The sequence below is a fragment of the Moschus berezovskii genome, chromosome 6 (assembly GCF_049115385.1).
Source record: "Moschus berezovskii isolate FMDL1 chromosome 6, NW_MosBer_1.0, whole genome shotgun sequence".
Taxonomy (NCBI): domain Eukaryota; kingdom Metazoa; phylum Chordata; class Mammalia; order Artiodactyla; family Moschidae; genus Moschus; species Moschus berezovskii.
Window position 1 is genome coordinate 34,269,826 of NC_142465.1, and position 12,379 is coordinate 34,282,204.

The window sequence follows — 12,379 nt, forward strand, 5'->3', positions numbered from 1 at the left end:
GCAGGGAAGAAGGCCCTTCTACAACAGGCAAATGGAAACCAAAGTGTGTGAGGATCAAACTGCTATCATTGTGAACTGGGAGTCAGAAGCTCTGGTCCCTGCCCTTCGTAGTTTGCTGTGTGACCTTAACCAAAGTAGTTTGCCTCTCTGGTGTTCCTTTCCCGTATGTAGAATCCAGCAGTTGGACTAGAAAGCTCTACCATTCCTTTCCACGTTTTGACGTTGTGTGGTTTAACTGATGAGTGAAATTGGAGGGGAGAAAGGTCCTCCAGCAGGGTAGCTAAGTTTGGAGAGGTAAATTGCTTAGGGTTAGAACCTTGGGTTGGAGGGGTGCAGACTCCTTTATTCTGCCTAAGAACAGCCACTGTCCTGCTCACCCCTGGTGCCTTGGAGTATGAACTCCTGCTGGCTAGGATTTGGCCCACCCATCAAGGCCTCTGGTGAGACATCCTGGCAGGCCAGTATTTGAGCTGGGCCTTTGGGGAGGGGTTGAGAAAGGAGAAGGCAGCCAAGGGCCAGCAGGGTAAGCAGATTCCCAGGAGACAGTTTGCATCTCAGCTGTTGGGACTTGTTTTAGGATCCGGGCCAGGGACTACAGCACACTCATCCACTCTCTTATGGGAAGAAGGCAAGGAGAGCCCCACTGCTGTTGCCCAGCCTGGCCCTGCTCCCCTCACCTCTGTACTCACCACCCCCAGCTCCCAGCCACCCTCCCAGACCCTGTCACACCAGCCCAGCAGCAACCGAGAGAGGCTGCCCCAACCCCACCTTGCCTGGACTCCTTCCCTCCTGGGGGTAGAGCTTGCTCAGGAGTCAGGCTCTCCAGGTTGGGACTTGCTCTCTAGCCCAAGAGCCAAAGGCCTTCACGTTCTCCTCGTTTGTTTTCAGCCTTTGGTCTCCGGGTGCTGAGGGGAATATCAAAGGAGATGTGGTGGGCAGAGAGGCTGTGGGACCAGTTGCGTGTGGAGCACATTCTCCTGCACTGCTTTTCCCTCTGCTCACTCCCCAGGAGCCCTCTTCCCCTGGGCCTTGCTGCCCACAGAGGGAAGCTACAGCAGAGAGTGTTGAGCTTAGACCCCCCCAAGGAAGCCTTCCTCACTGCTTGGAGCCCCTGGGATGCAGCATGGAAGCTCCCAGGAAGGTCAGTTCCCCAGAAAGTGGCTAATGGTGGAGTCCCTGTCAGAGTGAAGGATGCGGCTGTTGCTAGGCAGAGGCTGCTGTTTCCTCTTGGGGTGTGGCTCTGAGGCTGGCCAGCCAGAGGCCCCGATAGAAGCAGGAGGAGAAAGTACTCTTGCCTCACAGCCAAAGAGGGGTCCCTGGCCCCCTCAGCCTTGGGTCACCAGAAGCACATCTCTCAGGACAAATGCTGCTTCTGCCCCTGCTTCCCTGGCTCCTCCCCTGATTCACCACTACTACCACTGTCTGCTTTGACAGTCCTCTCCCAAACCTGGCAGGCTCCTTCAGCCCTCAGTCTGGCTGCACTAATGGACTGATTGGATTTTCTGTACTTGGGAGTTTAGGATTTCTGATTGAACATGCAAATTTATGTAAATCAATCTGGGATCTGCCACTGCATCAAAACAACATAGAGTCACAGGCTGGAAGGAATCCTAGAGACAGTCTAGTCCAACGCCCTCGTTTTAAAAATGGGGAAACTGAAAAAAAAAAAAAAGAGGGAGGTGCGGTGTAATCTAGAGGGGGAAGTGATTCATACAGTGGTGAGTGTCAGAAGCAGGGCTCCTGACTCTGGTCTGTTGTTTTACATTGTACCATTTGCCTTCAATTTCTTGTGCATGAGGGGGCCGGGCCAGATTTAAAGCAGAGAGGGCAGTTCTTGAACCTGAGATGTGGAGACCTAAGCCCTTAGTGGGTCAGTTTTATCTCAGAGTCCCCCATGGGCCCTCTTCAGCTCTGTTAACATGCTGAAGAAAAACAACTTCAAATTCTTTAGAGTAGCACCCTTAATATTTTTCCCCAGGCTCTGCCCTGGAGGGTTGGAAGACAAGGTCCTTCATTGGTTGCTACCTGGTTTGATACTTATGGTTCCCCAGAGCTGAGATTGTGTCTGTTTCCAGCATCTCTCATGGTACCAAGCATGCAGTAAGCTGCAATGCCTCCATCTTGTTGTTGTTAAGATTTTTTTTTTGATGTGGACCATTTTTAAAGTCTTTATTGAATTTGTTGCAACACTGCTTTTTCTATTTATGTTCTGGTTTTTTGGCCAATGTGGAATCCTAGCTCCCTGACCAGGGATCGAACCCGCACCCCCCTACACTGGAAGGCAAAGTCTCAACTACTGGATCCCCAGGGAAGTCCTCAGAGCCTCACCCTTCCATTTTCATGCACATTCCAGTGTCTGCTGCTTCCCTTCATGGCTACAGTGTGAAAAGACCTTTGGTCTTCTATGATTCTCTGCCCACTCTCCTGGAGGTACAGACCAGCTGAGCCTCCTTGTGGATTTCTGAAGCAGTGACCAACTAAGCAGGCTTTGCTGTAGGAGAGATCTCATTTTTAAGATCAGTGCCAAAGGTATGTGGGGGCTTCAGAGATGGGCTTGGATCCCGAAGAAGCAGTCTCCCCACTTGAGATGATTTTGATCTGATCTACCCAGTTGGCTGCCAGGTGCCCCCTGCTCCCAGTTCATGGACTGGGCTTGTGGTGTGGTGCTGTTTGGAAAGCTGAGCCCTCACTTACCCTGCAGTGGCTGTGTACGTTGCAGAGATGATGCTTTGGAGAGTAGTGTGTTCTGACTCAAGATCAAATCCCCAGACTCCCAGCCAAGGCTACTACCGCCAGGCTCTGCTGTAGTTGGAGAGGGGGCTTGGGACATATTTGGGGTCTTCCTCACCTTTACCCCAAACTCAAGTCTGGCTGCCTCTGAAAGAAACACCCTTGTCTTCAGCACCGTCCCAAAACACAACAGGTACAGGGTGGGCACCTCTGGTTCTTCACTGCGCAGTGGCCCTCGACGTCCCATATCCTTAGTTCCCTGTGAGAGAAATCTTTCTCCCTGGGCCTCAGTTTCCCAGTCTGTTGCTGATGGATTAATAAGACATCATCTTTGGGGTGTGGCACCTGCTTGATAATTACCATCTTCGCTTCTCTGGGAGATACACAGATGAAAGAGGCCCAGGGAGGCCAGCTTATTATTAAGGTGAATTATCATTGCTGTTGGTCCTGATTTCTAAAAATCCAGCAGCTGCTGAGAAGAGCCCAGTAGGCGCAGCTCCCTGAACCTTACACTTGTCCATAAGCTCTGGGAGTTCTCCAAGGCTCACTAAGCTTTTTTTTTTTTTTTAAGTATAGGTATTTTGAAAGGAGAAACACCCCATTCTGCTGCTCATGCTGTTGCCTGAAACGCTGAGTACTGCATGGGGTGTTGGTCTGCAGTTCTCACTTTAATGCAGGGTGTGAAGTCGTCCCTCCCTGCAGACCCTCCTGTAAGAGAGTGGTGAGGTCTTTCCTAGAGGGGAATGTGAGGGGCCCTGTAACTCCTGGGGTGTGGCGCTGGAGTCCTCAGCAGCCGCAGTTCCCAGGGGCTGATTCATTTCATCCCCAGCTGGCTTGATGTGGGGGCTGTAATTGGCCCTTTTGTGTGAGGATCTGTTGAGACACCCCCAGAACTTGCCCTCAGAAGCCCTAGGCACTTTCAGGAGCCCTTAACCCCACTTTACCCCCACCTGCCCCAAACATTCCCCTTGCCCAAGCTCCTACCTCTGCCCTTGGCCCAACCTTACCCCTTTCCCAGGAATGGGAATGAACCCAGCTCTTAGCTAGGCGGAAGTGGCCCTAATTTAACTTCTGAATAGTTTGTTGCTACCAAGGCACACCACAGCCGGCGGCTGGGAGGGCCTCTCCCCAAACTTGGGGAGACACTGCTGGGAGGAAAGGGGAGAGAAGAAACTGGTGAGCCTTGGCCAGACCGCACACTCCCCTGTAGACCTCTTCACCCCTTCCTCGTCCTTGAGGCCTAGTCCTTACATCCTCACATGAGAAGAGAGTAGATGGCCCTACTGTGAGGGGCATTAGAAATCGCATGGTCAAGTGTTTATTCCTTCTAACCGCTTTTTTTTTAAGTTTCCTTTCTTTTTTTCACTAGATTTTTTTTTTTGCAAAGTCCAGAAATCAAAATGATACAAAAAGGCATATATTGAGAAATCTCACTCCGACCTCCACCCTCTTCCTCCATCTGGTGCTGTGCCTGCTTAATCACGTCCAACTCTTTGTGAACCCGTGGACTGTAGCTCACCAGGCTCCTCTGTCCTTGTAAGTCTCCAGGCAAGAATACTGGAGTGGGTTGCCATTTCCTTCTCTAGGAGATCTTCCTGACCCAGGGGTCAAACCTGGGTCTCTTGAGTCTCCTGCATTGGCAGGCGGATTCTTTACCACTGTGCCGTCTCCCCCACATAGATGATTACTTCTTAATTTCTCTTTTTTCTCTTTGGCTGTTTTGGGCTTTTGTTGCTGCAAGGGCTTTTCTCTAGTTGTAGTGCATGGGCTCATTGCAGTGGTTTCTCTTGTTGTGGCTGGTAGGCTCTGGAGCGTGCAGGCTTCAGTAGTTGCAACACGTGGGTTCAGTAGTTGTGGCGCACGGCTTCGTTGCCCCACAGTATGTGGGATATTAGTTTCCTGGGCCAGAAACTGAACCTCTGTCCCCTGCCTTGGCAGGCAGATTCTTAACCACTGGACCACCAGGGAAGTCCCATTAATTTCTTACATATCCCCCATCTTTCAGTACAAAACCAAATACGAATATCCTTTTTTCCCCTTTACCCAAAGATAGCATGCAGCATGTACTGTTTTCATCTGTCACCTGTTGGCAATATTTGTGTGTAGAGCGTTTTCTTCTGCCACCATATTGCATCTTTGATTTCTGTCCTTTAGCACCCACCTCAGGGTCCCCCAGTCAACCCCAGGCCAGGAGCAGGATTCATTCAGATGCCAAAGCCAGCCTCTCAGGAATGCTCAAGCTCCAGGCAGCTCTTACTAGGTGTTCAGTGTGATGCCAGACTCTGGGGGTACTGTGGGGATCTCAGAAGTCCATTTTAATCAAAAATTAAGCAGTTACAGAATTAAAGCTGTGATGGAGGCTGCAAAGAAAAGACAAATAGTCAGACCAGATAGTCAGAGGCCCTATCCGCCTCGGTGTGCAGGTGGGATGTGTGTATATTGGGGGCAGACATGTGGCATAGCACAGAGCTGGGGCAGGGGTCTGGGACCAGTGCTGCAGAAATGGTACCATGTGACCTGGAAAGCTGGGTTTTTGAACTTGACTTCGGCTGTGTCTCCTCTCCCCACCACCCCAGTCTGTGGAATGTCCGGGACCCCTTAAGTTTTACTGTGTCTCAGACAAGAGACCATCTTTTCTTGGCAGATGGTGCCAAAAATGCCTCCTCCCTGCCCCCTCCACCCCATCACCTTCAGTTTCCCCAGCTCTGGGGCTGTGAGCTCCTGAAGCCAAAGCCTTCCTTTCCACTTCAGGCTGAGGGGAAGTTGGGGGGTGTTTGCCTCTCACTTCCTCTGTAGACGGCACCTCACTTCCTGTCCCCGGGGCTAGAAGGAAGCTTAAGCTCTTGGCTTTGCTGTCCCTTCCTCTCTACCCGCCTAGCTTTCCTGGGAAGCCCTCGGGGCCCATAGGAGGAGGGCAGCATCAAAGCCAAGGGTTTCTCCCTAACGGTCCTGCCAAGCTCCTCATCCACACATATCTCCACCCCACACAAGGGGACCTCTCAGCTGCAGTCCCTTTCCAGGCATGATCTCATCCTTCTCTTCTGTGCCCATTGGAAAGAGAGGAGTCAGAGAGAGCTCACCCCATTTTACAGATAAGAAAACTGAGTTGGGGTGGTTCTAGACTTCACCTAGGAGCATGCAGTATGCCTAAGCCAGATCAGAATCCAGGAAGCCTGGCTTGTATTTATGGGCATGGATGAGCAGCGCCTGTGGGTGAACAGAGCTATTTCTCCCTGAGCTGAGCTGGCAGCTTAGGAGGTCACCCATGGGCACTGGCCAGATGGCACCCACTGAGTCAACACTAAAGCTGCCTGGGTGTGGAAGGCACTTGATTGGCCGGAGGCTGTTCCCTTTGAAGAAAGAAGCTAGGATATGGGGCTTGGGGGTGTGAGCGCTAGGGGCTGGGCATGGGGGCTAGCAGAGTGTATGCCTATCTCTTCAGGGCCTGCAGTGCACCCTGAGCACCAGCTGGCTGTGTGGCCTTCCAGGCCCTTTTTTTCTCAGATCTGAGAGCAGATCACTGAAGTTCCAATTGTCAGCTCTTCTGTCATCTCCAGGAGCCTCTCTGCCTTGGTTCCTCCTGGGGGACCCAGCATATGCCTCTGGTTACATTCAGGTTGTTGAAAAGATGCTGACTATCCTATTCGGTCAGGGGATAGGAGAGGAGTTAGTAACTAGCATGGACCAGGGGAGCAGGAAACACTCACCTTCAAATGCCCTTCAGTCCAGCTGCACTGAGTCACTCTGTTTCTATACACACCCAGAGATTTCTGCCTCCTGCTGCCTGGAATGACCCCCTTCCCTTTTTCCCGTACCTAAACCCTGTCTGTCTATAAAGGTTAAGTTCACTAGATGCCTCCAATTCTGAAAAACTGTTCCAGCTCCAACTTAGTATTTCTCTCCTGATTTTTTTTAAAGTTCTCCAAAGACTTCTGTTATGGAACCTCCTTCATAGTACAGCTATCTAACTGCATGACTTACATCCCCTACTAGTCTGAAAGCTCCAGGAAGTCTGAGAAGAGGGGACTGATATCTAAATTGCTCCCCAGTACCCATCATTGTACCTCCTAATCTGCAGAATGAATAGATGAGTCCCTTCTTCAGAGGGCATCGCTGAGACCTGGGCAAAGATTGAGAGCTTGGCAGAGGTCATATCAGTGTTCGGGGCAAATCTGAAAATGTCCTCTCTCCCTTTGCCATGTGTTTTGTCATGTGGGCCTTTCAGAAGCACTTGGTGGGGGGCAGGGTCACTGGAGATCTTTAAGGAAACATGATGACTCCACTGTATGCTCTCAGCTGTCCCTTCTTTCTGGTCTTGAAAGGAGATCCCCAAATGCAGGGCCTCGGTGGCAGGAAGTGGCGGGGAGAACAGAAGTATCAGTATAAGCAGGGTCCTTCCTCAAGGAGCTCCCCTTCTAACAGCGTGGAAGTTGCCCCTTCACAGAGGAGTACTGGAGAACAGGCTGCATTGCAGTGTGAAATACTGATCCTGCAGGAGGCACTTGAAGATGAGAGATCAGTGGGAGCCTCGTCAGTCCAGGACAGCTTTTCAGAAGAATGTTGCTCTGGGGCCAGACCAGGTCGGGCTTCCAGGGCCGCATTGAGTGCTTTCATCTGTCCCCAAAGCTAGGAGGCCATGGGAAGATTTGACGTGAAAGGGACACAATCAGATTTACAGGTTTAGAAAGAAGATTGCTCTGCTAGAAGAGATTGTGGTGGGGAAAATGCAAGATAAGCCTGGGACAGCTTCTGTACCAGAAAGTAAGCAAATGTTGAAACTAATGTCTTTGGGGGCTACGAGGGCTCTTTGTTGTGGACTGCATGCTTCTCTAGCTGTGGCGCGTGGGCTCAGTAGTCAGTGGTGGGCAGGCTTAGTTCCCTGTAGCACCTTAGTTCCCTGACCAGGGATTAAGCCTTCATCCCCTGCATTGGAAGGCGGATTCTTCACCAGTGGACCTCCAGGACAGGCCCAGTTGTTTCTTTTTTTAATGAAAGCATATTGAAAGGACACAGGAACCAGCCTGAAAGAATGGCCAAAGCTGGCATTTAAGCAGTAAAAGTAAGTGGTGATAATAAGATTATAATCCAAAGAATAAAATAATGCATACTGTGAGTCCATACTGATACAATTATGTAATTAAGTAAATAAATGGGAATGAAGAGACAGCTTTTCCTTACAGAAAACTTCTAATTAATAAATCACAAGGAATGAGAAAAATCAAAAATTATCTTTAGAGCACAATAGTAATTGCTGAAGGCGAGTTCCACTGATGAATCCTAAAATTAGTGGGTGAAAATTTAAGCAGAAATAGGATATTGCATGGTCACAAAGCGTTGTCCCCGCTAAATGTTTATTAATTACAAAAGAAAAATAGTCTTGTTATGATGCAAAGCCCACTGATAGATGCCACCTAACCAGGTGATCAGAGTTTAACATTGTTAGTAATAAGACCTCTCAGTATCATGTATACATACCCCCTGATAGCATGTGCTGAGAAGGGCACATCACCTCTGTAATATTCTTTCCTAGAATGCAAAACCCCAATCTCATTGGAGAAAACATCAAACCAACTCATATTAAGGAATATTCTCCAAAATACAGTTGCCTTTCAAAGTGTGAAGGTAATAAAAGACAAAGACCGAGGAACTGTCCTGGATCATAGGAGACTAAGGAATCATGGTGATTAACCACAACGTGGGATCCTGTATTGGGTCTTGGGATAGAATACCAGTGGAAAGGACATCAGTGGAAAAACTCATAAGATCCAAATAAAGTCTGTTTTGTTTTGTTTTTAAGTCTTATTTATTTCTTTAGGGCTTCCTGGGTGGTACTAATGGTAAATAACCTGCCTGCCAGTGTAGGAGGCATAATAGACTCGAGTTCGATCCCTGGGTCAAGAAGATCCTTTGGAGGAAGGCATGGCAACCCACTCTAGTTTCTTGCCTGGAGAATCCCTGTGGACAGAGGAGCCTGGTGGGCTACAGCCTATAGGGTTGCAAAGAGTCTGAGACAACTGAAGAGACTTAGCACACACGTTCGTTTCCGGCTGTGGTGGGTCTTCATTGTTTCGTTCTGGCTTTCTCTAGTTGCTGCTAGAGGGCCTGTTCTTGGCTGCTGGCTGGGGCTTCTCACTGCAGCGGCTTCTCTTGCTGCAGAGCATAGGTTCCAGGGCTCGTGGTCTTCAGCAGTTGCAGTTCACAGGCTCAACAGCACCGGCTCAGTAGTTGTGGCAAACAGACTTAGTTCCTCCGAGGCATGTGGGACCTTCCCAGACCTAGGATCCAACCTGTGTCTTCTGCATTGGCAGGGAGATTCCTTACCACTGAGCCACCAGGGGAACCCCCGTTCCTTTTTTTTCTAAAGTATACACGTGTGCTCAGTCACCAAGTTGTGTCTGACTCTTTGTGACCCCATGGACTGTAGCCTGCCAGACTCCTCTGTCCATGGGATTTTCCAGGCAAGAGGACTAGAGTGGGTTGCCATTCCCTCTTCCAGGGGATCTTCCTGACCCAGGGATCAAACCCACATCTCCTGCATTGGCAGGCAGATTCTTTACCTCTCAGCCAGGAAAATGTTAACAAAGTATACACACATATTCTCACAAATAAATAACGGAAGAAGAGATGGAAGATGGCTGCAAAGAGAGAAATGTGGTAGACGAGGGAACAGTTGTCCAGGAGGAAGCGGTTACCATCAAGACAGTGAAAAGACAACCACAGAATAGGAGAAAATATTTGCAAATCATATATCTGATAAGAGGCCTGTGTTCAGAATATATAAAGAATTCTGACAACTCGATGGTAAAAAGGCACATACTGCAATTAAACAATAGGCAAAGGGTCTGAATAGGCTTGTCTCCATGGAAGACATGCAAGTGGCCAATAAGCCCTTGAAAAGATGCTCAACATCATCAATCAAAGAAACAGAAATCAAAACCATAATGAGATATCACTTCACATTTACTAAGGTGACTTAGAATTAGGAAATCAGACAGTGAGTGGTGAGGACATGGAAAAATTGCACGTCCCATCACACTGTGGATGGGACTCTAAAATGATGCATCCACTTTGGGAAACAGGCTGGCAGTTCTTCAAAAATTTAAACTTAAAGTCACCATATGACCCAGCAGTCCCACTCCTAGGTGTATACCCATGAAAGCTTTCATCCACGTGAAACGATCACAGCAGTGCTTAGAGCAGCATTGTGCATAATAGCCAAACAGTGGAAACAGCTCAAATGTCCATTAGTGACTGAATAGATAGATTGTGGTGTAGTCATACCATGGAATAGTATTTGGCCATAAAGAGGAATGTAGGACTGATACATGCTTCAACAGGGATGAAACCTTGAAAACATGCAGAGTGCAGGCAGCCAGTCATAGAAGTCCACCTGTTATATGATTCCATTCATACGAAATGTCCGAAATGGGGAAGCTATAGACACAGAAAATAGATTAGTGGTTGCCTAGGTTTGGGCATGAGGGGATGGTAACTAAGGGGTAATGAAAATGTTCTCATACTGACTATGGTCATGATCTATATATATGTATATCCGTGAATATGGTACAAACCCCTGAATTGTACACTTCAAATGAGTGAGTTGTATGTGAGTTGAACTATGTCTCTAAGCTTTAAAAAGAAGTCCAGCAGGAAGTAACCACCGGAGGCATCTGAGAAAGCAGTGGAGACTGAAAAATGCTGTAGGATTTAGCCTTGTTACTGCTGAAGTTGGACCAGGTTGAGGAAAGAATGAGAAGGAAGGGTGGCTTTTTTTTTTTAAGAAGTCTGTGAAAGGCAAAAGAGGGCAGTGTCTGGAGAAATGTCAAGGGGAAATCACTTTTAAGATGAAAGTACCTGAGAAGTTGTAAAGGTAGATGAGAAAGATCCGTTCCGGAAGTAGACCCTGAGGTTGGGAGGGGTCTGGAACAGGATCTCCTGGCCTAGCTGGGAGAAAGAGCAGCCCCTCTGCTGTAACAGGAGGAGAGGAGGGACAGAGGATGGGAGGGTGGTGGCAGGAGGTTTGAGGGGTTTCCCCTCTGATGGCCAATCCTCTGGGGAAACAAGGGAAGCTGGTAGACCAGAAGTATGAGGTGATTGGCGAAGGTAGGAAGTAGTTGTTGCAGAGAATGAGAGAGCAACTCCAAGCCTCGGTAAGAGGGCCAGCAGGACTGCCCGTCTGGCTTAGATGGCCTTCCTTTAGTGAAGAGAGAGTGAGAAATAATGTGAGCCAAAGCCTGGGGACAGGAGTATCAAGGCCTGTCCTTCCTTACTCGTAGCCTCTGGACTGGAAAGAAGCATTGACCTTGAATGCTAAAGTCAAGAGACCCAGGGATCTTCTAACTTCGCTGTCCAGTATAGTCGCCACCAGCTTCATATGGCTTTTTAAATTTAAAATTCAGTTCCTCCATTGGACTAGCCACATTTCAAATGCTCAGTAGCCATATGTGGCTGGTGGCTACCATGTTTATTAAACAGCACAGAATTAACATTTTCATCATCACGAAAAGTTCTCCTGGATAACATTGTTCTAAGAAAAGTGATTCTTTTCAAACTATTGAGTCTAAGGACCCCTCTGCACTCTTAGAAATTGAAGACCCCCCCAAAGAGCTTTGGTTCACATGGATTGTACCTACTGACATTCACTGTCGTATAAATTAGAACTGAGAGTTTTGAATATTTAGTTCGTTTTAAGGTAGCAATAACCCATGTTAACATTTTATGAAAAATAATTATCTATTTTCCAAAACAAAAAATAGTGAAAAGAGTGACATTGTTCTTCATTTTTGCAAATCTGTCATCTGACTTAATTGAAGGCAGCTGGATTCTCATATCTGCTTCTGTATTCAGTCTGTCATGCCATCACTTATCTTGTAGTCCCTGGAAAATGTCACTGCCTACTCATGAGACAAAGAGAGTTAAAAAGGCAAATCATGTCTTAGTGATATTGTGAAAATTGTTTTGACCCTGTGGATTCCTTGAAAGGGCTTCAGGATCCCTGGCCCTCACTTTGAGAACCACTGTTCTAGAACAACCTCCACTTGGCATGAAAGAACTAATCCTTGAGAAATGGAGCGATCTGCCTAAAGTCACACAGCAAATAAATTGCACTGTTGGGACTATAAACCAAACCATCTGGCCTGAGGCTTTTTCCAGTTCCCTTGGCCTGGCCGGGATGGGCCTGCTGGACTTTTGGGAGTGGGGCTAGGCGTCTTGGCTGCAGAGCGCCTGGCACGTGGCCCTATAAATAAACCCATTGAGTCTGTCGGAGCCCCTTCCCTCCCCACCCCCAGCGGCCGCTGTTAACGTTGGGTGATGCTGTGAGCAGGGAACAGAAAGGATCTGGGGAGGAGAGACAAGGCATCAACTTCGATGAGCCTTTTGGGCTCGTAACACCTCTGCCCTTCCGCCTGCCCTGGCTGACCTACTGTCAGTTTGAAAGAGCCTCCACCGTGGTCTGGAGGTTCTTGGAGTGCCTGTGAGGAGGAAGGTGGAGGAAGGGTGCAGTGGGCCCCTTCCCTATGGACACTTGCCCCTCAGAAGGGCTATTGTGTCCTAGGGTCAGTTGTCAGGAGGAGGGAAGGAAATTCTTGTCTGCCTCTGGCCCTGAGTGAGGGGGTGGGGGAGACCAGTGGGAATACTTGGGGCTGAG

The 12,379-nt window shown here is 48.7% G+C and overlaps 1 protein-coding gene across 2 annotated transcripts in view; it reads left to right on the forward strand.

Moving 5' to 3' along the window:
* NCKAP5L (NCK associated protein 5 like) overlaps window positions 1-12,379 on the forward strand; it is a 32,741-nt gene that overhangs the window by 1,788 nt on the left and 18,574 nt on the right. The gene's annotated exons all lie outside the window — the stretch shown is intronic.